Raw genomic sequence first — 25,411 nt, 5'->3', positions numbered from 1 at the left:
AGATGCTGTATTTTGTCAAATACTTTTTCTGCATCTAATGAGAGGATCATATGGTGTTTGGTTTTTCTCTTGCTGATATGATGAATCACATTGATTGTTTTACAAGTGTTGAACCAGCCTTGTGTTCCGGGGATAAATCCTACTTGGTCATGGTGAATAATTTTCTTAATGTATTATTGGATCCTATTGGCTAGCATCTTGTTGACAATTTTTGCATCCATGTTCGTCAGGGATATTGGTCTGTAATTCTCCTTTTTGGTGGGGTCTTTGGTTTTGGAATTAAGGTGTTGCTGGCCTCATAGAATTTGGAAGTACTCCATCTGTTTCTTTCTTTCCAAACAGCTTTAGTAGAATAGGTATGGTTTCTTCTTTAAACGTTTGATAGAATTCCCCTGGGAAGCCATGTGGCCCTGGACTCTTGTGTCTTGGAGGTTTTTGATGACTGCTTCAATTTCCTCCCTGGTTATTGGCCTGTTCAGGTTTTCTATTTCTTCCTGTTCCAGTTTTGGTAGTTTGTGGCTTTCCAGGAATGCATCCATTTCTTCTAGATTGCCTAATTTATTGGTGTATAGCTGTTCACATTATGTTTTTAAAATCGTTTGTATTTCCTTGGTGTTGGTAGTGATCTCTCCTTTCTCATTCAGGATTTTATTAATTTGAGTCTTCTCTCTCTTCTTCTTCTTCTTTTTTAAATTTAAAAAAATGTATATTAAATTTTTATCTTTTATTTATGATAGGCACACAGTGAGAGAGAGAGGCAGAGACATAGACAGAGGGAGAAGCAGGCTCCATGCACCGGGAGCCTGTCGTGGGATTCGATCCCGGGTCTCCAGGATCGCGCCCTGGGACAAAGGCAGGCGCCGAACCGCTGCACCACCCAGGGATCCCCTCTCTCTTCTTTTTAATAAGGCTGGCCAATAGTTTATCTATCTTATTAATTCTTTCAAAGAACCAACTCCTGGTTTTGTTGATCTGTTCCACAGTTCTTCTGGTCTCAATTTCGTTGAGTTCTGCTCGAATCTTTATTAACTCTCTTCTTCTTCTGGGTGTAGGATCTATTTGCTGTTTTTTCTATAGCTCCTTTATGTGTAAGGTTAGCTTTTGTATTTGAGTTCTTTCCAGGTTTTTAATGGATGCTTGTATTGTGATGTATTTCCTCCTCAGGACTGCTTTTGCTGCATCCCAAATATTTTGAACAGTTGTATCTTCATTTTCATTAGTTTCCATGAATCTTTTTAATTCTTCCTTAACCTCCTGGTTGACCCCTTCATCTTTTAGCAGGGTGGTCCTTAACCTCCACGTGTTTGAAGTCCTTCCAAACTTCTTGTTGTGATTTAGTTCTAATTTCAAGGCATTATGGTCTGAGAATATGCAGGGGACGATCCCAATCTTTTGGTATCAGTTCAGACCTGATTTGTGACCCAGTATGTGGTCTATTCTGGAGAAAGTTCCATGTGCACTTGAGAAGAATGTGTATTCAGTTGAGTTTGGATGTACAGTTCTGTAGATATCTATGAAATCCATCTGCTCCAGTGTATTATTTAATCTCTCGTTTCTTTGGAGATGTTGTGTTTAGAAGACCTATCGAGTGTAGAAAGTGCTAGATTGAAGTCACCAAGTATAAGTGTATTATTATCTAAGTATGTCTTAATTTTGGTTATTAATTGATTGATAAATTTGGCAGCTCCCACATTAGGGGTGTATATATTGAGGATTGTTAAGTCCTCTTGTTGGATAGATCCTTTAAGTATGATACAGTGTTCCTCTTCATCTCTCACTACAGTCTTCGGGGTAAATTTTAGTTTATCTGAGATAAGAATGGCTACCTCTGCTTTCTTTTGAGGACCATTTGAATGGTAAATGGTTCTCCAACCTTTTATTTTCAGGCTGTAGGTGTCCTTCTGTCTAAAATGATTCTCTTGTAGACATAAAATAGATGGGTCCTGCTTTTTTATCCAGTCTGAGACCCTGCACCTTTTGATTGGGGCATTAAGCCTGTTCATGTTCAGAGTTACTATTGAAAGCTATGAGTTTAGTGTCATCATGATATCTATTCAGTCCTTGTTTTTGTGGATTGTTCCACTGGACTTCTTCTTAAAGGGGAATTTTAATAGTCCCCCTTAAAAATTTTTTGCAGAGCTGGTTTGGAGGTCACATAATCTTTCAGCTCCTGCCTGTCTTGGAAGGTCTTTATCTCTCCTTCCATTTTGAATGAGAGCCTTGCTGGATAAAGTATTCTTGGTTGCATGTTGTTCTCATTTAGGACCCTGAATATATCCTGAATATATCCTTTCTGGCTTGCCAAGTCTCTGTGGAGAGGTCTGCTGTTACCCTAATATCCTCCCCATAAAAGTCAGGGATTTCTTGTCTCTTGCTGCTTTAAGGTTCTTCTCTTTTTCTTGGAATTTGCAAGCTTAACTATTAAATGTAGACGTGTCGAATGGTTTTTATTGATTTTAATGGGAGGATCTCTCTATTTCCTTGATCTGAATGCCTGTTTCCCTTCCCAGATTAGGAACGTTTTTAGATCTGATTTGTTGAAATACATATTCTGGCCCTCTGGCCCTTTCGGCACCCTCGGGAACCCCAATTAAATGTAGGTTTTTCTTCTTCAGGCTGTCGTTTATTTCCCTTAATCTTTCCTCATGGTCTTTTCATTGTTTGTCTCTTTTTTCCTCAGTTTTCCTCTTTGCCATCAACTAGTCTTCTATGTCACTCACTCATTCTTCCACCTCGTTAACCCTTGTTGTTAGGACTTCTAGTTTGGATTGCATCTCATTCAACTGATTTTTAATTTCTGCCTGATTAGATCTAAATTCTGCAGTCATGAAGTCTCTTGAGTCCTTTATGCTTTTTTCTAGAGCCACCAGTAGCTGTATAATAGTGCTTCTGAATTGGCTTTCCAACATTGAATTGTAATCCAGATTCTGTAACTCTGTGGGAGAGAGGACTGTTTCTGATTCTTTCTTTTGAGGTGAGGTTTTCCTTCTAGTCATTTTGCTCAGTTTAGAGTGGCCAAAAACAAGTATTGGGAGAAGGAGAAAAAGAGAGGCGAGAAAGAAGGAAGGAAAAGAGAAAAAGAAAAGAGTAAAAAGGAAGAAAAAAAGAAAAATAAGAGAAGAAAAAGAAAAAAAAAGAAAGAAAGGAAAAAAGGGTGGGGAAGCAAATAGAATTCAAAAAGCAAACAAAACAAAACAAAACAAAAGAAAAACAAAAACAACAAGAAAAAAGAAACACTGGATGTATCTTCTGATTCTGTATACTTTAAGTCCCTTGACTTCCCCTGGAACTTGTCCGTCTAGCTGGTCTTCTGGGGGAGGCGCCTGTTGTGCTGATTTTCAGGTGTTAGCACTTGGGGGAGCTGCTCTGCCCCCTCCCTGGTGCAGTGCTCAGTGAAAGATGTTTAACCTGTTTATCTGGTGAGGTCACTCTGAGGCTCAGTGGGGGTAGTTTATCCTGTGAGGCCCCAGGAGGAACAACCCCAGTGGTGGCGGCCAGCTCTGGATCCTTGGAGTCAGCTCCGGCAGTAACTACGGAGCTCTCGGTCTGCAGGGCCTGGATGCTCCGGGGCGGGGCCGCTGATCTGCTCAGCTCAGGCAGGAGTGTCCTTGCTGTTCTGGGTCCTTCCGACCTCTGCCTGTCCCTGGGGGGAGGTCGGATCCTGGGCTGTGTCCCCGGCACCCAGTGCTCCCGGGCCTGCGCTGTTGGATTCCAGCTCCCGGCTGTGCAGCCCCCTCTGCGGAGCCGCCGTCCGAGGCCCTCTGAGCTGCTCCGGGTCCAGCTGTGCGCGCTGCAGCCCTTTAGGGAGCTCGGCGTGCTCTCCCTGGGGCGCAGGTGTCTGTTAGTGTCCCAGGGAGCCTGAGGGCATCCCCGCCCTCCTGGGGTCCTGCTCTAACTCCCTGCGAGCGCCTTTCCACCCGGGAAGGTTGGTGAAGCTCCTGCTTCTCCGGGACGGGGCTCTCCTGTCCTGGGAAGACTCGCCCGGGCCTTAGCCCGGCTCCTCGCAGGGCTCCTCCCCCTTGGAGGCCTTTTGTTTTTTTATTTCTTTTATATCCTTTTCCCCCCGTTTTCCTACCTTGATAGAAGCACGAACTCTTCTCACTGTAGCATTCCAGCTGTTCTCTCTTTAAATCTCAGGCCGAATTCGTAGATTTTCAGGATGATTTGAAGGTTATTTGGGTAATTTGGTGGGGACAGGTGACTTGGGGACCCTACTCTTCCACCATCTTGCCCCTCCTCCTCTTTTTTTTTTTTTTTGACTGGGTACAGTATACTTTATTGATGGTACATGACAAGGTAGGGCTCCCCAAACCCCTCCCCTTCCTTGCAGTCTGGGATGTAAATTGGAGGTCAGGAGATTCTCCATGTGTTGGGGGATTAAGTTGGGGCAGGGACTCCCCAGAAGCTGAGGGCCTCTCTCTTTCTCTTGTTCTTGCTGGGGCTGGTGGTCCAGGAGGCTCTTACTCCTTGGAGGCCATGTGGACCATGAGGTCCACCACCTGGTTCCTATAGCCGAATTCATTTTCATACCAGGAAATGAGCTTGAGGAAGTGGTCATTGAGGGCAATGTCAGCCTCAGCGTCGAAGGTGGAAGAGTGCGTGTCACTGTTGAAGTCACAGGAGACAACCTGGTCGTCAGTGTAGCCCAGGGTGCCCTTGAGGGGGCCTTCCGATGCCTGCTTCACTACCTTCTTGATGCTGTCATATTTGGCAGCTTTCTCCAGGCGGCAGTTCAGATCCACAACTGACACGTTGGGGGTGGGGACACGGAAGGCCATGCCAGTGAGCTTCCCGTTCAGCTCAGGGATGACCTTGCCCACAGCCCTGGTGTTGCCAGTGGAAACACGGATGATGTTCTGGGCAGCCCATCGGCCCTCATGCCAGCTTTCCAGAGGGGCCATCCACGGTCTTCTGGGTGGCAGTGATGGCATGGACGGTGGTCATGAGGCCCTCCACAATGCCAAAGTGGTCATGGATGACTTTGGCTACAGTAGCCAAGCAGTTGGTGGTGCAGGAGGCATAGCTGACAATCTTGAGGGAGTTGTCATACTTCTCACGATTCATGCCCATCACAAACATGGCGGCATCGGCAGAAGGAGCAGAGATGATGACCCTCTTGGCCCCGCCCTTCAGGTGAGCCCCAGCCTTCCCCATTGTGGTGAAGACCCCAGTGGACTCCACAACATACTCAGCACCAGCATCACCCCATTTGATGTTGGCGGGATCTTGCTCCTGGAAGATGGAGATGGACTTCCCATTGATGACAAGTTTCCCGTTCTCAGCCTTGACTGTGCTGTGGCATTTGCCGTGGGTAGAATCATACTGGAACATACACACCATGTGGTTGAGATCAATGAAGGGGTCACTGATGGCGACACTATCCACTTTGCCAGAGTTAAAAGCAGCCCTGGTGACCAGGCGCCCAATACGGCCAAATCCGTTCAGTCCGATCTTCACTATCGTGTCTTGGGGACACGCTGGCCCTGCACCAGAAGATGCAGGTGTCTGTCGAACAGGGAGGAGCAGAGAGCTGATATTCACTGTTTCATTGCTGATAGTGGTAATTTGTGACTTCCTTGTCTCTCTATAAACTTTTGTGAACTTCGTTGATCTTGTCAAAGTACTATTTTTTTCCTCCATTAATTTTATCTTAATTTCACTGATTTCTGCTGGTTTCTTTTTCTTCCCTTCTGCTTTATTTGGGATTGTTTTCCTATCATTTTACAAAGTTCTTATGGTGAGAGCTTTGATTATTGATTTGAGAACTTTTCTCTTTTGTAATGTTAACATTTTTGTTCTGTGAATTTCCCTCTCAGCACTACTTTAATTGTATCTTACAAGTTTTTTTTTTCTTAAATATTTGTTTATTTATTTTAGAAGGGGAGGGGTAGAGGGGTTTGGAGAAAGAGTCTTAAGCACATTTCACCCTGGGCAGGGAGTCTAACATAGGGCTCAATCTCAGGGTCCTGAGATCATGACTGAGCCAAAACAGAGTCAGACACTAACTGACTGGGCCACCCGGGTGCCTCTATTTGTGTCTTACAAAGTTTAATGTGTTTTATTTTTATTTTTATTCAGATGAATGTATATGTGACTTCTTTTGTGACTTACTCTCTGACCTATGGAGTTTTTAGAAGTGTGTTGCATAATTTCCAAATATTTGGATGTTTTCCTATTTTTTTTTTATTAATGCATTTTAGTTTCAGTTCATTGTAGTTAGAAAACAAACCCTATATGCCTTTAACCCTTTTATATTTGTTAAAGTTTGTTTTGTGATTCAGGATGTGATATATTCAGATGAATATTTGATAGCTGCTTTAAAAATATGTATTTTGTTGATGGTGGTAGAGTTCTTCAGGTGCCAATTCAAATCTGTTGATTGATGATCATGTTTAGTCCGTTTATGTCCATACTCATTTTTTGACCAGTTGTTCTATCAGTGTTGAAAGGAGATGTTGATGTCTCCAATTATAGCAGTGGATGTGTGTTACTTTTTCCAGTTTTATAAGTTTTGTTTCACGTACTTTGAATCTATGTTGTTTGAGCCTACACATTTAGATTGCTTTGTCTTCTTGGTAGGCTGACCATTTCATTACCAAGACATTAGGTGATGTCTTTCTCTGTCTCTAGTAATTTTCTTTGCTCTGAAGTCTTTTTTTAATCTTATACTTTCTTTTGATTAATGCTTCATAATACATATTTTCAATATATATGCCTTTTCCTTATTTATATTTCTGGTGAGAAACCTACTATCATTCAAATACTTGTTTTACATATGTAATGCTTGTTTCTCTCTAGCTTCTTTCAATGTTTTTCTTTGTCCTTTATTTTCAGAAGTTTGATCATAATGTGCTTTGGTATGAATTACTTTGGATTTACCCTGTTTAGAGTTTATTCATCTTCCTTAATATGTAGGTTAATGTCTTTTACCTAATCTAGGAAGTTTGATTTATTATTTGTTTAAGTACTTTTTTTACTCTGTTCTCTTTTCTCCTTTCTTGACTCTAATGTCATGAATGTCACATCTTATAGTACAAGTGTCTCTAATGTCCTGCTTGTTTGTTTATTTTTTTTCAGTGCATTCTCTCTGTTATTCAGACTGAGTAATTTCTGTTTATCTATTTTCAAGTCCACTGATTCCTTACTCTGTTATCTCCATTCTTCTACTAAGCCCCTCCAATGGGAATTTTATATTATTTACTGTGGGGTTCTTTGGTTGTTGTTCTAAAGTTTCCATTTGTTTCTACTTTATCATCTATTTTTTTGTGATTTTCAATATTTTCACTTATATCAACCATGTTCTCAATTGCTCACGAAAGCATTTTTTATGATGGCTGCATAAAATTCTTTTAAGATAATTCTGACACTTTGTCATCTGGTTGTTGGTTTCTGTTGATTGTTTATCCCATTCAAGTTGAAATTTTCCTGGTTCTTGGTATTACGAGTGATTTTCACTTTTAACCTGTTATTAATTATGTTATGAAACACTGGATCTTCTATCAATTGTTCTTTGAAACAGTGCTGTCAGGGAAAGAGAGGAACCAAGTCCTTACTGCAGGGTGCTGGAGATGGAAGTCCAGGCTTTACACTCATCTTCAGACACCCTGGTGGTAGGGGTGCTTGGTTATCAGTGGGTGAGGGTGAAAGTCCAGGCTGCATGTTTGGCTCCCTCCAATATCCCACTCAGAGAGATAGAGGAGCACTTTGTATGTCTGAGCTTTGAAGAAAGCCCAGGCTGCCCATTCAGCCCCTACCAACATCATCCTGTTGAGGAAACCAGAAGCTCTTCCTCCTACTGGGTGGAGTGGACATCCAGGATTCTCACTTAGCTTCTGCTGGCACTTTGGAGGGGTTGGAGCACTTTGTTGTTAACAGACATTTGTTGATAAGGTTAGGGACAGGTCATTAATTTTTTCCTGATGCTCTGATTGAGTGGGATATGTGTTATCAAAAAGATTTCTGTCTTATTTGGCTTCCCCTTCCCTCATCTTTTGGCAAACAGAAGCAGAATTTCTTGGGGATATTTTTTTGTCTGTGCTTATTGGCATTTCCAGGTCAGAGGCTTTTCCAAACCATGTTTGGGATTTGGGGACAGAAAAGGAAATTCAGAGAATTTACCACTGTATTGGTTCTTAACTCCTGGGATCCCAAGTTGATCTGACATCTTCTCCTTACCTTTCAGAGTCATCTATGGTTTTTAGGATTTCTAGCTGTGCTCAGTAGGAGAGATTTAAAAAAAATAAGTAAGGGTGTAAGTATATTTTGCCTTGTCCAGAACTGGAAGTCCTCAAAACAAGTCATTTTTGTGGTCTCAGAAAATCAGAAGACAAACTAAGCTGTACACAAGAATAGACACACATTATTATTTTCTTCCTATTAACAACTGCAGTTTATAAGAAAAGATCAGTCATCTTACTCAAGGTAATTAATTTCAGAAACACAGAGTTAGAAGCAAATTTGGCACCTGCTTTCTATGGGAATTAAACTTGTTCACGGGCAGCCCCGGTGGCTCAGTGGTTTAGGTCTGCCTTCAGCCCAGGGGGGATCCTGGAGACCCAGGATCGAGTCCCATGTCGGGCTCCCTGCATGGAGCCTGCTTCTCCCTCTGCCTGTGCCTCTGCCCCTCTCTCTCTCTCTCTCTGTCTCTCATGAGTGAATAAATAAAATCTTAAAAAAAAAACTTGTTCACAAAAATCTAGAATTCCATGAAAATATTTCCCAAATATTTGCCAAGTGACTCTTGAGATCCAAATCATGAAAAAATAGAATTGTGGTCAATTTTCCTTATATACAGGTCATGATAGATAAAAAAGATAAATAAAAGTATCATCTATATATTTAAGAACAGACACCAGGACACTGTGTGTGACATCTTTCTCTCCCTGTGTCCCTGTGTCAGTTTCTGTCTTTCTCTCTCACATGCACACATATATGGCCAAGAGGAAGCAGCATCTGAACCCCCCACTTGTTTTTCTCATTGGGAGAGACTGGCTGGGACCCAACAGAGCAGCAAGAGGAAAACACTATGAGCACTTAGAAAAGCCTAAAAAATCCTCTCATGCTCAGGATAATCAAGATTTGACTGGAGTTTCCAAGGAGACAAAAATAAAACTCATTATTAGCCTACAAACTGCAAATAATTTAACTAGCTATCTACAGAAATGATTCCTGTTTCCTTCCTCTACTTTGTTACAGTCCATAATGATGGGAGCAAAATATAAGAAAAATGTTGTATTTTCAGTTCTAATAGCTTTTGAGAAGAAAGACTGCTCAGGAAAGAAATTAGTTTATTACAGAAATCACATATGCGTGCTTTTTCTCTTTATTAGGTGACTTTTCAAAATGTTGAAAGCATATATTACATTTTGCTAATGAAGAATCTCAAGCCTTCGTTCTAACTTCTGCCTTCAACTCTTAAATTTTCCCTTATGACTTATTCATCCTTGTGTATAATAAAGTGTTTCCACTAATCCATAAAGAGCTATGAATTGTAGTTACCTTGGAGATTTTGTTATGGGTAGAGGTCAAAGCAGAACAACCTGTTCCTCCCTACTTAGTTCTATACATGTATATGTAACTCAAGAATTTTTGAGACTGGAGTTTTCCTATAATTTGTTTTCTGTAATGTGGTAGCTATAGTTTTCTGAGCTTTCAGGTGCGTCTGTGTCTGTGTGCATGTGTGTGTGTGTTACCAGTAATATGATGTGCAAAGGAAAGCAGACGACAGGCTCTGTAGTAAAAACTGAGACAGAGGAAAACTCATTTAACTTCCCTGAACCTCACCATTCCCCTGGAAAAAATATGCTAATTTTTCTTGACAAAAGTTTTGTCAACATTCATTGAATTTTTTAAGTATCTGAAGTTCTACATCATAATTTGTTTTCTTTTTTTTTCTTTATATATATATATATATATATATATATATATATATATATTTTTTTTTTTTTTTTTTTGGAGTTCGATTTGCCAACATATAGCATAACACCCAGTGCTCAACCCGTCAAGTGCCCATCACCTCAGTGCCTGTCACCTAGTCACCCCAAAACCCACCCAGCCCCCCTTCCACTACGTCTTATTCATTTCCTAGAGTCAGGAGTCTCTCATGTTCTGTCACCGTCTCTGATTTTTGCCATTTTCTTTCCTTTCCCCTTTAATCCCATTCACTATATTTTACATGCCCCGAATGAATGAGACCATATAATGTTTGTCCTACTGTGAATGACTTACCTCAATCAGCATAATACCCTCCAATTCTAACCCTGTTGAAACAAATGGTGGGTATTTATAATTTCTAATGGCTGAGTAATAGTCCATTGAATACATATACCACATCTTCTTCATCCATTCACCTTTCGATGGACACCAAGGCTCCTTTCTCAGTTGGGCGATTGTGGACATTGCTGCTATAAACATTGGGGTGCAGGTGTCTCTATCTTTCACTGGGTCTGTTTCTTTGGGGTAAATCCCCAGCAGTGCAATTGCTGGGTCGTAGGGCAGTTCTATTTTTAACTTTCTGAGGAACCTCCATACAGTTTTCCAGAGTGGCTGGACCAGTTTGCATTCCCACCAACCGTACAAGCGGGTGACCCTTTCTCCACATCCTCTCCAACATTTGTGGTTTCTTGCCTTGTTAATTTTCCCCATTCTCACTGGGGTGAGGTGGTATCTCATTGTGGTTTTGATTCGTATTTCCCTGATGGCAAGTGATGCAGAGCATTTTCTCATGTGCTTGTTGGCCATGTCCATGTCTTCCTCTGTGAGATTTCTGTGCAGGTCTTTTGCCTATTTCATGATTGGATTGTTTGTTTCTTTTCTGTTGAGTTTAATAAGTTCTTGATAGATCTTGGAAACTAGCCCTTTATCTGATACGTCATTTGCAAATATCTTCTCTCATTCTGTAGGTTGTCTTTGAGTTTTGTTGACTGTATCTTTTGCTGTTCAGAAGCTTCTTATCTTGATGAAGTCCCAATAGTTCATTTTTGCTTTTGTTTCTTTTGCCTTCATGGATGTATCTTGCAAGAAGTTACTGTGGCCGAGTTCAAAAAGGGTGTTGCCTGTGTTCTCCTCTAGGATTTTGATGGACTCTTGTCTCACATTTAGATCTTTCATCCATTTTGAGTTTATCTTTGTGTATGGTGCAAGAGAGTGGTCTAGTTTCATTCTTCTGCATGTGGATGTCCAATTTTCCCAGCACCATTTATTGAAGAGACTGTCTTTCTTCCAGTGGATAGTCTTTCCTCCTTTATCAAATATTAGTTGACCATAAAGTTGAGGGTCCACTAGTGGATTCTCTATTCTGTCCCATTGATCTATGTGTCTGTTTTTGTGCCAGTACCACACTGTCTTGATGACCACAGCTTTGTAGTACAGCCTGAAATCCGGCATTGTGATGACACCAGTTATGGTTTTCTTTTTTAATATTCCCCTGGCTCTTCAGGGTCTTTTCTGATTCCACACAAATCTTAAAATAATTTCTTCCAACTCTCTGAAGAAAGTCCATGGTATTTTGCCAGGGATTGCATTAAACGTGTAAATTGCCCTAGGTAACATTGACATTTTCACATTATTAATTCTTCCAATCCATGAGCATGGAATATTTTTCAATCTCTTTGTGTCTTTCTCTATTTCTTTCAGAAGCGTTCTGTAGTTTTTAGGCATAGATCCTTTACCTCTTTGGTTAGGTTTAATCCTAGGTATCTTATGCTTTTGGGTGCAATTGTAAATGGAATTGACTCCTTAATTTCTCTTTCTTCAGTCTCATTGTTAGTGTAGAGAAATGCCACTGACTTCTGGGCATTTATTTTGTATCCTGCCACACTGCCGAATTGCTGTATGAGTTCTAGCAATATTGGGGGTGAGTCTTTTGGGTTTTCAATGTACAGTATCATGTCATCTGCAAAGAGGGCAAGTTTGACTCCTTCTTTGCCAATTTGAATGCCTTTAATATCTTTTTGTTGTCTGATTGCTGAGGCTAGGACTTCCAGTACTATGTTGAATAACAGTGGTGAGAGTGGACATTCCTGTCTTGTTCCTGATTTTAGGGGAAAGGCTCCCAGTGCTTCCCCACTGAGAATGATATTTGCTGTGGGCTTTTTGTAAAAGGCTTCAGATGCTGAGGAATGTTCCCTCTATCCCTACACTCTGAAGATTTTTGATGAGGAATGGATGCTGTATTTTTGACATCGAATTGTAATCCAAATTCTGTAACTCTGTGGCAAAAATTACTGTTTCTGATTCTTTCTTTTTTGGTGAGTTTTTCTTTTTAGTCATTTTGGTCCTTGCAGAGTGGCTGTATGAGCGGGCCGCACCAAGAATATCCACCACAAACTAGTAAATTTCACCTTATGATTCTGCCAAGGTCAGAGACCAGAAATTGAAAACAAGGATCAGAACAAAATGAAATAAAATAACCACTGAAGTGAAAAACAAATTTTAAAACAAATCAGTAAAAAGTAAAAGGCCAGGAATCCTAAACAAGCAGAGAGAGAGAAAGAAAGTGAAGAAACAGAAAAAAGAAGAAAAAAAAACGGGGTGGGGGGGAAGCAGGGAACTGGGAGATAGTGGTGGTGACAAAGTTGTAATGGAGGGAGAATGTAGTCTATCTGAGGGGTTTTAGGGTGATCCTCTTGTTTCTGAGTATATTAAATTCTTTGTTATCCGTATGTTATTAGATGCCTATTCCCAAATTTATATAAACCAGAAATACTTGTTGATAGCTCCAACATTGACAACCAAAACATAAATGAGATAAAAGAGAGGTGCAAAATTGGAGTGAGGAATCTCACAGATGAACCAGCACAGTATACCACATAGTTTTAGGTGCATACTAGTCATGTTTTAGAAGGTATTAACTTCTGCCATTGTAGAACAAAATGAGGCAGAGTAAAGAAAAAACACAAAAGAAAACAAAAAAAATCTTGTATATCTCCCCAAATTAAGTTGAGTATGTTGAAGGGAATCTAGAAGTGGAAAGTATATCTAGGACATATATTTGTAGAAATATGAAAGTCAAAAAGGAATAATCTTAAAAAATGAAGAGGTGGTAAAATATTGTAGTTAAGGTGGGAAAAGAGAAAGAAAAATTGGGTATTTACAATCTGACATAAAAATGAGTTGTACTGGAAAAAGAAAAAAAAGGAGGGGTACCCTCTGGTGCTATATACTGTAAATCCCTCGACTTTCCCTGGAGCTTTTCAGTGCTGCTGGGTCAAGAACTTGCTCTTCCCCTGTCCTTCCTGCTGGTCTTCTGGGTGAGGGTCTGCTGTGCTGACTCTCAGGTGTGTGCACCTGGGGGAGCTGCCCCACCCCCTGCCAGGTGCACAGCTTAGTGAGAGGTGTTTATCCCATGAGGCCCCTGTTCCCTGGTAGCCCTGCTCCATCCCAGGCACAGGGTGACACAGGAGGAACAACAACACTGGCTGCTGCCAGCTCTCCAGCCCTGGAGTCAGCTCCTGCAGTGACTCCTACAGTCTCCCAGTTGCACTGGCCTGGGTGCTCCGGGGGGTTGCGGGTGCTGATCTGCACAGCTTGGGGGCGCCCGGCAGCAGGAGCGTCCTCGCTGTCCTGTGCCCTCCCCACCCCCGCCTGTCCCGGGGGAAGCGCAGGGTCCTGGGCTGTGTCCCGGGGCTCTGGGCTCTGGGGCCTGCGCTGCTGCAATCGCGCTCCCGGGCGCGGCTCCGGAAGGCAGCGGGGACCAGCCCCCTCCGCCCCAGCCGCCGCCGGAGCTTCCCGAGGCCCCGCCAGGCTCGTTGCAGCCCTTCCCCCCGAGCTCGGCCGCCGGGGGGGGGGGGGGGGTTGGGGCGGGGGGCGGGGGGGGCGTGCTCTCCCCGGGCGGCTGCCTCGTTAGTGGCTCCGGGAGCCTGGAGGCTCCACCGCCCTCCTGCGCTCTGCCCGAGCTCCCTGCTAAGCGCCTTTGCGTCCGGGAAGAGTCCCAGGCGGATTATTAAAGTTCCTGCTTCTCAGGGCCTGGGCTTTCCTGTCCTGGGGCTCTCGCTGCGCGGCCTTAGCCCGGGTCCTCGCAAGGGCCCCTCCCCCGCTGGATGCTTTTTTATTTATTTATTTATTTTTCCGTCTTCCTACCTTGTTAGAAGCGAAAACCCTTCTCTCTGTAGCGTTCCAGCTGTTCTCTCTTCGAATCTCAGGTCGAATTCGAAGGTTTTTCAGGATGATTTGAAAGTTATCTAGGTAAGTTGGTGGGGACAGGTGACTTGGAGACCCCACTCCTCTGCCATCCTGCCCTCTCTACATCATGATTTGGATTTTCAGTCATTCAGTAAAAAAAAATCAGAATAGAAAACATAAAAGTATTTGTTTTTCCTAAGTGAGAAATGATAAGACATTAATGACATGTAGCATAGATATGTAATTTATTAATTATGTAAGCTATTAATATTATGATGACAGAGGTGATATAACCAGAGAAGGAACAGACATTTAAGCTGCTTTTTTTCCTGCTCTTATTTCTAGCTACAGAATCTTTGTCTCTTTCAATAGTGAAGGAGTTTGAGAGAAAAAATGGATTCCATCCTGTCTGTTATCAAGGCAGGTTGGCTTATATTTGGCAAGAGGTCACTTGTTACATCTGTAGACATCTTGCCTTATTTTATCTCAAATGGTAGTTTCTACCTGTCTCTATTGATACATTTACGTATAATCCTAATTATGCATTACGGCCGGCTTCTGGCACTAGATTGAAGCTCCCAGACAACTGAGAGGGCACCCTACTTACCCCTGTGTCAATTACACACTGCTTGGCACATAGTAGGATCTTGAAAAATATATGATAAGTTAATAAATTCATTTGGGAACTTTATTTGCTTAAAAATAATTCATTTTAAAAATAGGCAGTCATAAGAGATCACAGAACACAATACTAATCTTATACTTTACACACCAGGTAAATGTGCAAGCAAAATGAACTTCACATTCAACTTTTATTCACTCCTCAAACGTTTCCTAAAATCTTCATTTGACTTGACCTGATATGTATGTATATACCTTTTAAATGCATGGTGGTGTTATACTTACTTTAGGATATACAAAGTCTAACGAAATAGTTACTCCTTCCAAGCCTGAAACCTGTGATAGTTCAACCTGACTGAATCTCCTGACATCTTCTTTCTCTGGGGTTGGCTGGTCTGTCTATTCTCCTTTCCGTTTGGAAAGCTTCAAACAACTGTATTCTTTCCACAAGTATTGACACAGGGACATGCCCTTTGAGGCTGTGTTCTGAGGGAGAGATGGAGACCAAGAGAAGTCCGCTACATGTGAAAGAAAGCAATAATAAGAAAGAAGGCAACTGTGTGGCCATGGAAAGGAGAATAGCATTTGAATCAAATCTTCCCAATCACTGGAAGAATCTGGTTGAAATGATTTTATTTATGTATTTTTTAAGGGTTTTATTTATTTATTCATGAGAGACATGGAGAGAGAAAGAGAGGCAGAGACACAGGCAGAAGGAGAAGCAGGCTCCATGCAGGGAGCCTGATGTGGGACTCAATCCTGAGACCCCAGGGCTATGCCCTGGTTCGAAGGCAGGCACTAAACCACTGAGCCATCCAGGGATCCCCCTGATTTTAGATAGAAAAGGTGCAGTTTGTACTTCAATGTTTGGAAAAATGGAGAAGAATCATCAGTAATTCAAGGAGTACACAGAGCTTGAGTGCTTTGAGAAGGAAGTTCCTGAATGACTACTCAGAAATATAAAATCTCACCTCAAACAATAGAAGTATTATAAGGAATTCCATGGTAAAGAATAGAAGAAACATGCCACAGTATATTTTAATCAGGGAATCAGGTATTCATGTAAGGGAGAGTCTTTCCTTTGAGGCTTATCCTCACTGCCACGGTCTTAATTCCATCCCTCCTTATCTTTTTCCTGGATAGATAGCTCCTGGCCTAGGAACTGCTATGCTCTCTCTCATTGGATCATTCCTCAGTGTAGTCCTAGAACTCAGCATGTAATATGCAGCTAAAATGATAAACAGATTCATGATATAGAACTCTGTAGCATTATCTTCTCTCATTGGGTTGAGTGTCCTATAGATAGCAATGAAATTTGGTTAGTTGATGGTGTTGTCCAGTTATTCTGTATCTTCTTCATTTTGTGTCTGATAGTGCTGGCAAGAATGTGGTGTTAAAGCCTTCAACTGTATTTGCGGACTTGTTGATTTCTCTTGCTAGTCTTTTTGTTGCATATATTTTATAGTTGTGTTTTGGGAATGCTTATTTAGAATCACTATCTTCTTAGTGAATTGATCTTTTTTTGTCATCATATAATGTGCTTCTTTAATATCTGATAATTATCTTAGTTCTTGAACCCATTTTATCCTTTATTAAGGAATGATTCTCTCCAAATATCCCTGATTCAGTGGGATAAGCAGTTCTGTTTCTCACTCCTTTAGGAAGGTGTTGTGGCTTTTTCTTGCACTCAGTGAGTCCCCGGGGCCACATAATGCTACAGTGTTACTTGCCACAGTTGGTGTGATGACCCGATGCTAAAGAGGGAAAGATAAGAAAAGTTTATGTCACAGGATAGCTGACAGTACTTGCTTTTGTATCTACAGGTATTCTCACTCAAGAAGGAGATGGTATAAAAGAGATCTTGCAGAGAACTAGAAATCTTTAAAGTGCGGACAAAAAAAAAAAAAAATAGAAACATAAGTGACGGGATCCCTGGGTGGCGCAGCGGTTTGGCGCCTGCCTTTGGCCCAGGGCGCGATCCTGGAGACCTGGGATCGAATCCCACGTCGGGCTCCCGGTGCATGGAGCCTGCTTCTCCCTCTGCCTGTGTCTCTGCCTCTCTCTCTCTCTCTGTGTGTGTGTGCCTATCATAAATAAATAAAAATTAAAAAAAAAAAAAAAAAAGAAACATAAGTGACATTATTTAGTGACTGCAGTTTAAATCTTGGCCTGGTGTGGCCTGAAGAAATATGGGAGCAAATTAAATAATTCACAGGTTGCCTTTTTGTTTTCATGCTTCACACACATTCTCCTTGAACACTCTATATCTCTGATAGTTATGTTTTCCAAAAAAAAAAAAAAAATCTAAAAGATTTGAGGAAAAACTATGGATAAAATTGATTTCATCAAGTTGACCAAATATATAAAATATATCTCTTATGACATAAATCAGGAATCCAAGCTTGACTTTTAGATATGAAGATTTAATGTAATAAAAATTATATTTTTTATTTTTATGTATTTTATTTTAATGTAATAAAATAATATTTTTATATCATATATTTTATTTTTAAATTTTGTTCAATTTGTATTTTCTTGCATCAATGCTTCAAGAAAAATTAATTTAGTATTTAATGGATTAAGGGTTAATCCATTGTGTTTCAGGAAATCAAGATAATTTCATCATAAGCTATATTCTATATTGTCAGTACTCACATTAAAATTAGTAAAATGAGTGACTGTCACGTCATAGATAGCTATCTTAGGGCTAGTCAATTAGAGAATTAAGGAATTGTTGATTTGTAAGGAATCTTTGAGATGGTTTTGTTTATCTCCTTATTTTGTAAAGGTGAAGCTGATGCCCAGGGAAGGGAATTGGCTGAGAATGCTACCTAAGGGTTGATGGGTCAGGACACCTTAGCCTTGCAAGATGTCTCCTAGGAAAAAATACAAAGAAAAACTTAATTTATATTTTATTTTATTTTATTTTATTTTATTTTATTTTATTTTATTTTTGTTATCTATTTAAAGTAATTTTTTAATGTGATAGAATTTACCATTTATGTATTGAGAAATTGTGATAAATGTGTTAATAAGGAAGGATAGAAAGACTTGAATTATTAAAGAATGTTTTGAAAAGTTATTAGGTAGATAAAGGATTACTTTTTTCCATGCAAATTTTTTTAAAAATAGAACTTCCCAAAGGTAAGTAAATGATAAAATTTGAACCAGTAAAGTCCATTTTCTTATAGCACTTAAAAGAGCTTTGTGATGAGGAGAATAAATTTTGATACTGAACTTAAAAAAAAAATGTTTTGGATGATAATAGGTCAAATTGCACACAGTCTATCCATAAACAGCTTTTGAGTTGCTCTATCCTAACTGAACACAGAGCCAGTTCCTGCAAGGAAATTTACATTATTTAATGAGCAGATCCCTCGAATTTGAAAATTCAAATATTTCTTTCTGCCAGTAACAGGAAATATTTTGATTCTGCCTTGGAATACACTGATCATTACAAATTACCTAATTGTGTGGGGAATTTAGAATATTATTTATATTATATTTATATCATTATACTATATAATGTTGATAAGGAAGAGCTAGGTTTTTGTCTCACAGAGTCAAAAAATGAATCTCAGGGACACAGGAGAGTGAGCAAAGGGATAGAAGTTTATTAAGCAAAGATACAGAGAAAGCTCTCAGAAGAGAGAGGGGTCCCAGCAGGGTTGCCACCGAGGGCTTGTAGTGGCAGTCTTTTATTTTTTTTAATAATAAATTTATTTTTTATTGGTGTTCAATTTGCCAACATACAGAATAACACCCAGTGCTCATCCTGTCAAGTGCCCCCCTCAGTGCCCGCCACCCATTCACCCCCACCCTCCACCCTCCTCCCCTTCCACCACCCCCAGTTCTTTTCCCGGACTTAGGAGTCTCTCATGTTCTGTCTCCCTTTCTTTCTTTTTTTTTTTTTTTTTACTTTTTTTAAATTATTTATTTATGATAGTCATACAGAGAGAGAGAGAGAGGCAGAGACATAGGCAGAGGGAGAAGCAGGCTCCATGCACCGGGAGCCCGATGTGGGATTCGATCCCGGGTCTCCAGGATCGCGCCCTAGGCCAAAGGCAGGCGCCAAACCGCTGCGCCACCCAGGGATCCCCTCTGTCTCCCTTTCTGATATTTCCTACCCATTTCTTCTCCCTTCCCCTCTATTCCCTTTCACTATTATTTATATTCCCCAAATGAATGAGACCATATAATGTTTGTGTTTCTCCGATTGACTTACTTCACTCAGCATAATACCCTCCAGTTCCATCCACGTTGAAGCAAATGGCGGGATTTGTCATTTCTAATGGCTGAGTCCACTGGAAGAAAGTCTCTTCAGTAAATGGTGCTGGGAAAATTGGACATCCACATGCAGAAGAATGAAACTAGACCACTCTCTTGCACCATACACAAAGATAAACTGAAAATGGATGAAGGATCTAAATATGAGACAAGATTCCATCAAAATCCTAGAGGAAAACACAGGCAACACCCTTTTTGAACTCGGCCACAGTAACTTCTTGCAAGATACATCCACGAAGGCAAAAGAAACAAAAGCAAAAATGAACTATTGGGACTTCATCAAGATAAGAAGCTTTCGCACAGCAAAGGATACAGTCAACACAACTCAAAGACAACCTACAGAATGGAAGAAGACATTTGTAAATGACGTACAGATAAAGGGCTGGTATCCAAGATCTATAAAGAACTTATTAAACTCAACACCAAAGAAACAAACAAACCAATCATGAAATGGGCAAAAGACATGAACATAAATCTCACAGAGGAAGACATAGACATGGCCAACACGCACATGAGAAAATGCTCCGCATCACTTGCCATCAGGGAAATACAATTCCAAACCACAATGAGATACCACCTCACACCAGTGAGAATGGGGAAAATTAACAAGGCAGGAAACCACAAATGTTGGAGAGGATGCCAGAAAAAGGGAAGCCTCTTACACTGTTGGTGGGAATGTGAACTGGTGTAGCCACTCTGGAAAACTGTGTGGAGGTTCCTCAAAGGGTTAAAAATAGATGTTCCCTATGACCCAGCAATTGCACTGCTGGGGATTTACCCCAAAGATACAGATGCAATGTAACGCTGGGACCCCTGCACCCCGATGTTTCTAGCCGCAATGTCCACAATAGCCGAACTGTGGAAGGAGCCTCGGTGTCCATGGAAAGATGAATGGATAAAGAAGATGTGGTTTATGTATACAGTGGCAGTCTTTTATTGAGAACTGACTGGGAAGCTTGTCTCCTTGAGATTCCTGTGCTGTCTTGGTTTGAGTAAGGACTGGGGATAACATCTTTAATAGCTTACTTCATCTTTGGGGTTTGGTTATTCTTTGTTGGTCACAGATGACTGTCTAAAAAAGACACCCTCCCCCCACACCTAAGGCCGGGTGGTGGTCTGGCTTGTTCTTTTACCTCTGGTTTCCTTACACCTCAGCATTTTTGGGATTTCTGGGAGCCTGATCCCGTGGCCCCCTACCTAGCCCTGCCTAGCCCTGTTTGTCCCTAACTCAACGTCATTTATATAATATATCATATTATGTTGGGATATTTATAATATTAAGAATGAAGTGAAGTCTTCAGTTAGGTGATAAGTATAAGAAATATTTTCAAAAAATGTGTTTAATATGTTTTGATAAAAATGGAATTATTGAATCAGCACAATTAGGCAAAAAGTCATGATTAGTCAGATCATGTCTCAAAGATATATTTGAATATGCAGACATTTAAGTATAGTTTTGAAGTTCTGTCAATCACAAGAGAAGGGATTAAAATCATGAAACTGGTGTGCACGTGACAATGACTAAGATTGTAAGGCTTGGAGTAAAAAGTTTACCTTATTTTGTAATAGACGGAGTCTAGAAGATGTATTATAAAAGTCTAGATCATATGAGATACTAGAATAAGTATCTCTGTTTTCAGCACTGAGGATTCATATTAGTGGATGATCTGTTAAATTAAAATCTTTAGATATCTTATCCTCTATTGCACGTCAAATTCCAATTAAATGTGAACAACTGTGAGCTTCAAGGTGCATTTGAGTAGCATTAAGAATTATTTACTCTTTTCTATGAAATCTTTCATAAACTCCTATCTAACTTTTGGAAGAGTCTACCAACTTAACTACTTTGGTTTAATACACAGGCTGCACAACTTTTTTATTTACTTCCTCTGAAATTCAACATCAATGACCTTAATAAAATTCCCACATCAGATCTTTATTTTATTAAGTTTTCATTATTGTGAGGAGCAGCTGCTCAATGTTAACACCTTTTCTATTATTTAACAAGTGTTACATTCATCAACAGACTTTGGCCATCACCCCATATTTATTTATTGCCTTTTGAAAATAAATTAAAATGAAAAGATTATTTTTAAAAATTACCAACCTTTTCTCAGCCATATTAAGAACATTTTTAAAAGCTTAAAGTTAAACAATAATTGTTTCTGATAAACAATAATATTTTATAATATAGAGAAGGAAAGGCGAGTTGGCTTTGGAATGAATCTCACTTCTTACATGCTTTCATCTTCTTGCTCTCTTTCCATATAAATTATTCCTCTGTCAAATAGTTTTTCAGAAACAAGAGGATGGTTAATCTATGAAATAGGCAATAGAAAAATAAGATATTAATGTAGCGGAATACTGAAAAAACACCCCTTTCTTCCACGTCTTCATGGGTTTTGTCATGAATGATGAATATGTTGGTGTCTGATCTTTATAACATTTTCTTTTATAGGGAGCTGAAAGCTGCTAATAAAAAACATTCTTCTCAGATACCCTTGAAAATTATTTTTATTTTATATGTTTATTTCTGCTGATACCCTGGGTCAAAGGCTATCTGCTTAGGTTTTTAATTTGGCTATTTGAGAATTTTTTGTTGTTTTGGAAAGATCTTTATAAATTTTAAGTTGATCATTTCTAGCAATTTTAAATTGTTTAGAGTGCTGTTAATGAAGTGAGACAGTATTTCCTTTTTATTAGTTGGTATTTTCGTTAAACGACAAGAAGTAGAATACTTAAGATAAAACTAAAATCACTTTTGTTTGCCTCCTAACACTTATCTACACTGCTGTGCCTAGAATCAACCACACCCATGAATTTGGTGTGAATTTTTCCAATCACTGTATTTTTTAACTCCACTAACTAGAAATATTATCTATAAAATCTAAAGTATGGCTTGGTGTATATTCAAATTCACACAAATGATATAATAGTCTGTGAGGTCTTTTAACTTGCAACTGGCACATTTTAGAAAACTAGCTATTTGGGTATGTATAGAACTACTTTATTCATATTCATTTAACTGCTATGCAGTATTCTGTTGTTTGTCTGAATCACGGTTCAGTTAGATAGTTTTGGCCTTTCCATTTTTAGAATTAAAATAATACAGCAGAGAACAATTTCATCCATGTCTCTCATATGTGAGAGAATTTCTGGAAAATTCACATACAACTTATATAATAAGAGTTACTATTCAGAAAACATAAAAGACTTATTTATATCACCTAGGGAAACAAAAGGACAGTGCAGTAGAAAAATAAGCCATGGTTATGGACAGGGGATTTGGCAAAGAGATAACTTGAGTCAGCAATTAACTATTTATTGAAGAAAGAAGGAGAAGAAACAGAAGGAGGAGGAGAAAGAGCAAAAGGAGGAGGAGAAGGAGAAGGAGAATCCATTAGTAAACACTAATATTCAAATATTTGCATTCACTAGACTGAAAATCTTAAAAAGTCTGACAGTATGCAACAATAGGAACTCTTTCCCATATCTTCCTAAAGGAAGTTAAAATTCGTAAATTACTTTGGAGAATAACTTGTTGTAGGTCATCATTTTGGAATGAACTAAATATACATTTACAATTGTACCTCTCAATTGTTAAAATATTTTTATTATGAATAAATATTTATTATGAATGAATGAAGAAAGGTTTTTCTTCAACTATTGAAGTAATGCTATAATTTTTGTACTTTATAATATAATGTCTGATGTTGAGACAACCTTGTGCTCCTGGCATAACTTTCATTTGTTCACGATGATTTATTATTTTTACACACATTTAGTTTTGGTACAATTATTTATTTAGGACTTTTGTATTTTTGAGTTTGGCAAAATAATGGCTTCCCAAAGATGTTTACATCAGAATCCCCAGAACCTGTGAATGTTATATTACATAAGGGATTTTGCAGATGTAATTATGTTAAGGATTTAAATTGGGGAGATTATTTTAGTGGTATGTGAATCTAATTACAGGGGTTCTTATAAGAGGGAGGCATATCACGAGAGTCAGAAAAGGAGACTTGACAAGGAAAAAGCAATATGATATCAGACTAGAGCCAAGAAATGCCACAGCCTCTGGAAACTGGAAAAAATAAGGAAATGATTCTACCCTTGAGTCTCCACACAGGCATGTAGCCCTGTTAGCCCATTTTAGACTTCTGACCACCAGAACTCTAAGAGCTGCAGTTGGTGCCACTACATTTGTGGTAATTTGCTGCAATAGCAGTAAAAAAAACTAATAATAAATGTTTTTAATTGCATTTGGTATTTTTCTTGTATTTTCTTTGTTTTTGCTTGTTGTCAATATTATCTTCTCTTCATAAAACCAATTAAATAGCTTCCTGATTTATTATTTTTATCCTCTGAATCAGTTTTACAAAAGAGAAATCATCCACTCAACATTTGGTAAAGAAATGATAAAGAGAATACTTGGACTATGTATGTTTTTTAAGTGACGGCTGGGGGAAGGTGTTGGCAAAATGTTTTACAACAATTTTAATTCTCTTAATTGCATGTGGTAGCTTCCTGTTTTCGGTTTATTTTTAGGTTGATTTTGATAAATAAAAATTCTGCAGAGAATTTTCTATTTCATCTAAAATCTTAAATTTATTCACACCAGGTTGTTTGTAGTTTTCTTTTGTTATTCTTAAAACTTATACTATATTTGTGGCTGTACTCTTTCTTTTATTCCTGATATTCTGTATTTATGCTTTCTTTTTCCTTTTAAATCTGTCCTCTTATTCAGTCTCATCTTAATATTTTCTATATCTTTTTCTCCAGCTTTATTCACATATAACTCACATATAATAAAACTTGCTAATTCTATGTATTTAGTTTATTTATATTCAACAATTGTTGACAGTCATGTAACTTCCACTTCAAGCAATATTTCCATCACCCCATCACTTCACGCCTCTTTGCAATTGATCTCCTCCACTGATCTACCCAAAGTGGCCACTGATGTGCTTCATGTCACTATGGTTTTGCTTGGTTTAAAATTTTATATAAATGGAATGGTGCAATATGTAGTCATTTGTATTTGACAGCTTTTACTTCATGCCATGTTTTTAGGATTCATCCATGTTTTTGTATATATCAGTAGTTCATTTCCTTTTATCTAATTAATATTTTATAGCATAGACTACTACAGTTTATTCATTCACCACTTTACATACATTTAAGTTGTTTCTAGAGTTTGGCTATTATGAATAATGCCACTCTAATGCCACTCTTAAATCTTTAAGTGAGCATATGTTTTTTTTTCTTTTGAGTAAATTCCAAGGAAACGGGCCTGCTAGGTTTGGATGATAAGTGTATGACTAACTTTATAAGATGCTGACAAATAATTTCCAAAGTTACTGTACCATTTTGCATTCCTACTAGCAATATAGAAAATTTCAGGATACTCCACGTCTTTAGCAACACTGAATAATGACTTTGAACATCTTTGATAGGATTGAATTTGGGTCTACAATTTTATTAATTTTTCCTCATTATGCCTGATGTTTGTTCTTCTGTTCCTCTTTTCCTACCTTCTTTAAGGGGATTATTTTAATATTATTAGAATACAGTTGTAGTTTTTAGGTTGTTTCATGTATAATATTTTGCATTATATTTGAGCATTTGCTTTTGAAATTAAAGTAGGCTTCCTTAAGTTTTCACAATCTATTTAGAATTGATGTTGTACTACCACACACAAAATACAGAAATTCCAAAACTGCATATATCCATTTACCTTTCTCCCCTGTACTTAATGCTTTAGTTGTTAAATGTGTTGTATCTGCCTATATTATACATGAGAAAATATGATTTTTGCTCAAAACTGTCATGTTTATAAGGAAATTAAGAAGAAAAATGCAAAAAGTTGGTGATTTTTATTTACAAAGATATGGGACATTTGCGAAGTTCTTCTAAGTTGTCATATATCATTTCTCTTGAGCCTGAAGAATTTTCAGTATCGTGTGTGTACACTACACTTTTGTCCAGTTTGGTTATTTAAATCTTATTTCTTAATTTTCTTTCTGCCCATTCTATCTCTTCTTTCTTTCTTTTTTTTTTAAAGTTTTTATTTATTTATTTATTCATGAGAGACATAGAGAAAGAGAGAGAGAGAGAGAGAGGCAAAGATATAGGCAGAGAGAGAAGCAGGCTCTACGCAGGGAGCCCAACATGGGACTTGATCCCAGGTATCCAGGATCAGGCCCTGCGCTGAAGGCAGTGCTAAACCACTGAGTCACCTGGGCTGCCCTCTTTCTTTTTAAATAAGACTCCAATTCCTCAAATATTGGTGTTTAAAAGTCTCCAAGGTTTCATACAGTTTTGTTTCACTTTATCTTACTTATTTTTCAATCTGGACAATCTATCTTTTTGAGTGCATTGG

General features: G+C 39.0%; 1 protein-coding gene and 1 pseudogene across 2 annotated transcripts in view; one reads left to right on the top strand and one right to left on the bottom strand.

Annotated features, from left to right (window-relative positions):
- The window catches only part of GABRG3 (gamma-aminobutyric acid type A receptor subunit gamma3), a 675,209-nt gene that overhangs the window by 288,733 nt on the left and 361,065 nt on the right, over window positions 1-25,411 (top strand). The gene's annotated exons all lie outside the window — the stretch shown is intronic.
- Window positions 4,414-5,640, bottom strand: LOC112907113 (glyceraldehyde-3-phosphate dehydrogenase-like; annotated as a pseudogene).

This window comes from Vulpes vulpes, chromosome 14 (assembly GCF_048418805.1).
Source record: "Vulpes vulpes isolate BD-2025 chromosome 14, VulVul3, whole genome shotgun sequence".
Classification (NCBI taxonomy): Eukaryota; Metazoa; Chordata; class Mammalia; order Carnivora; family Canidae; genus Vulpes; species Vulpes vulpes.
This window is presented reverse-complemented; position numbering and strand designations above follow the sequence as displayed.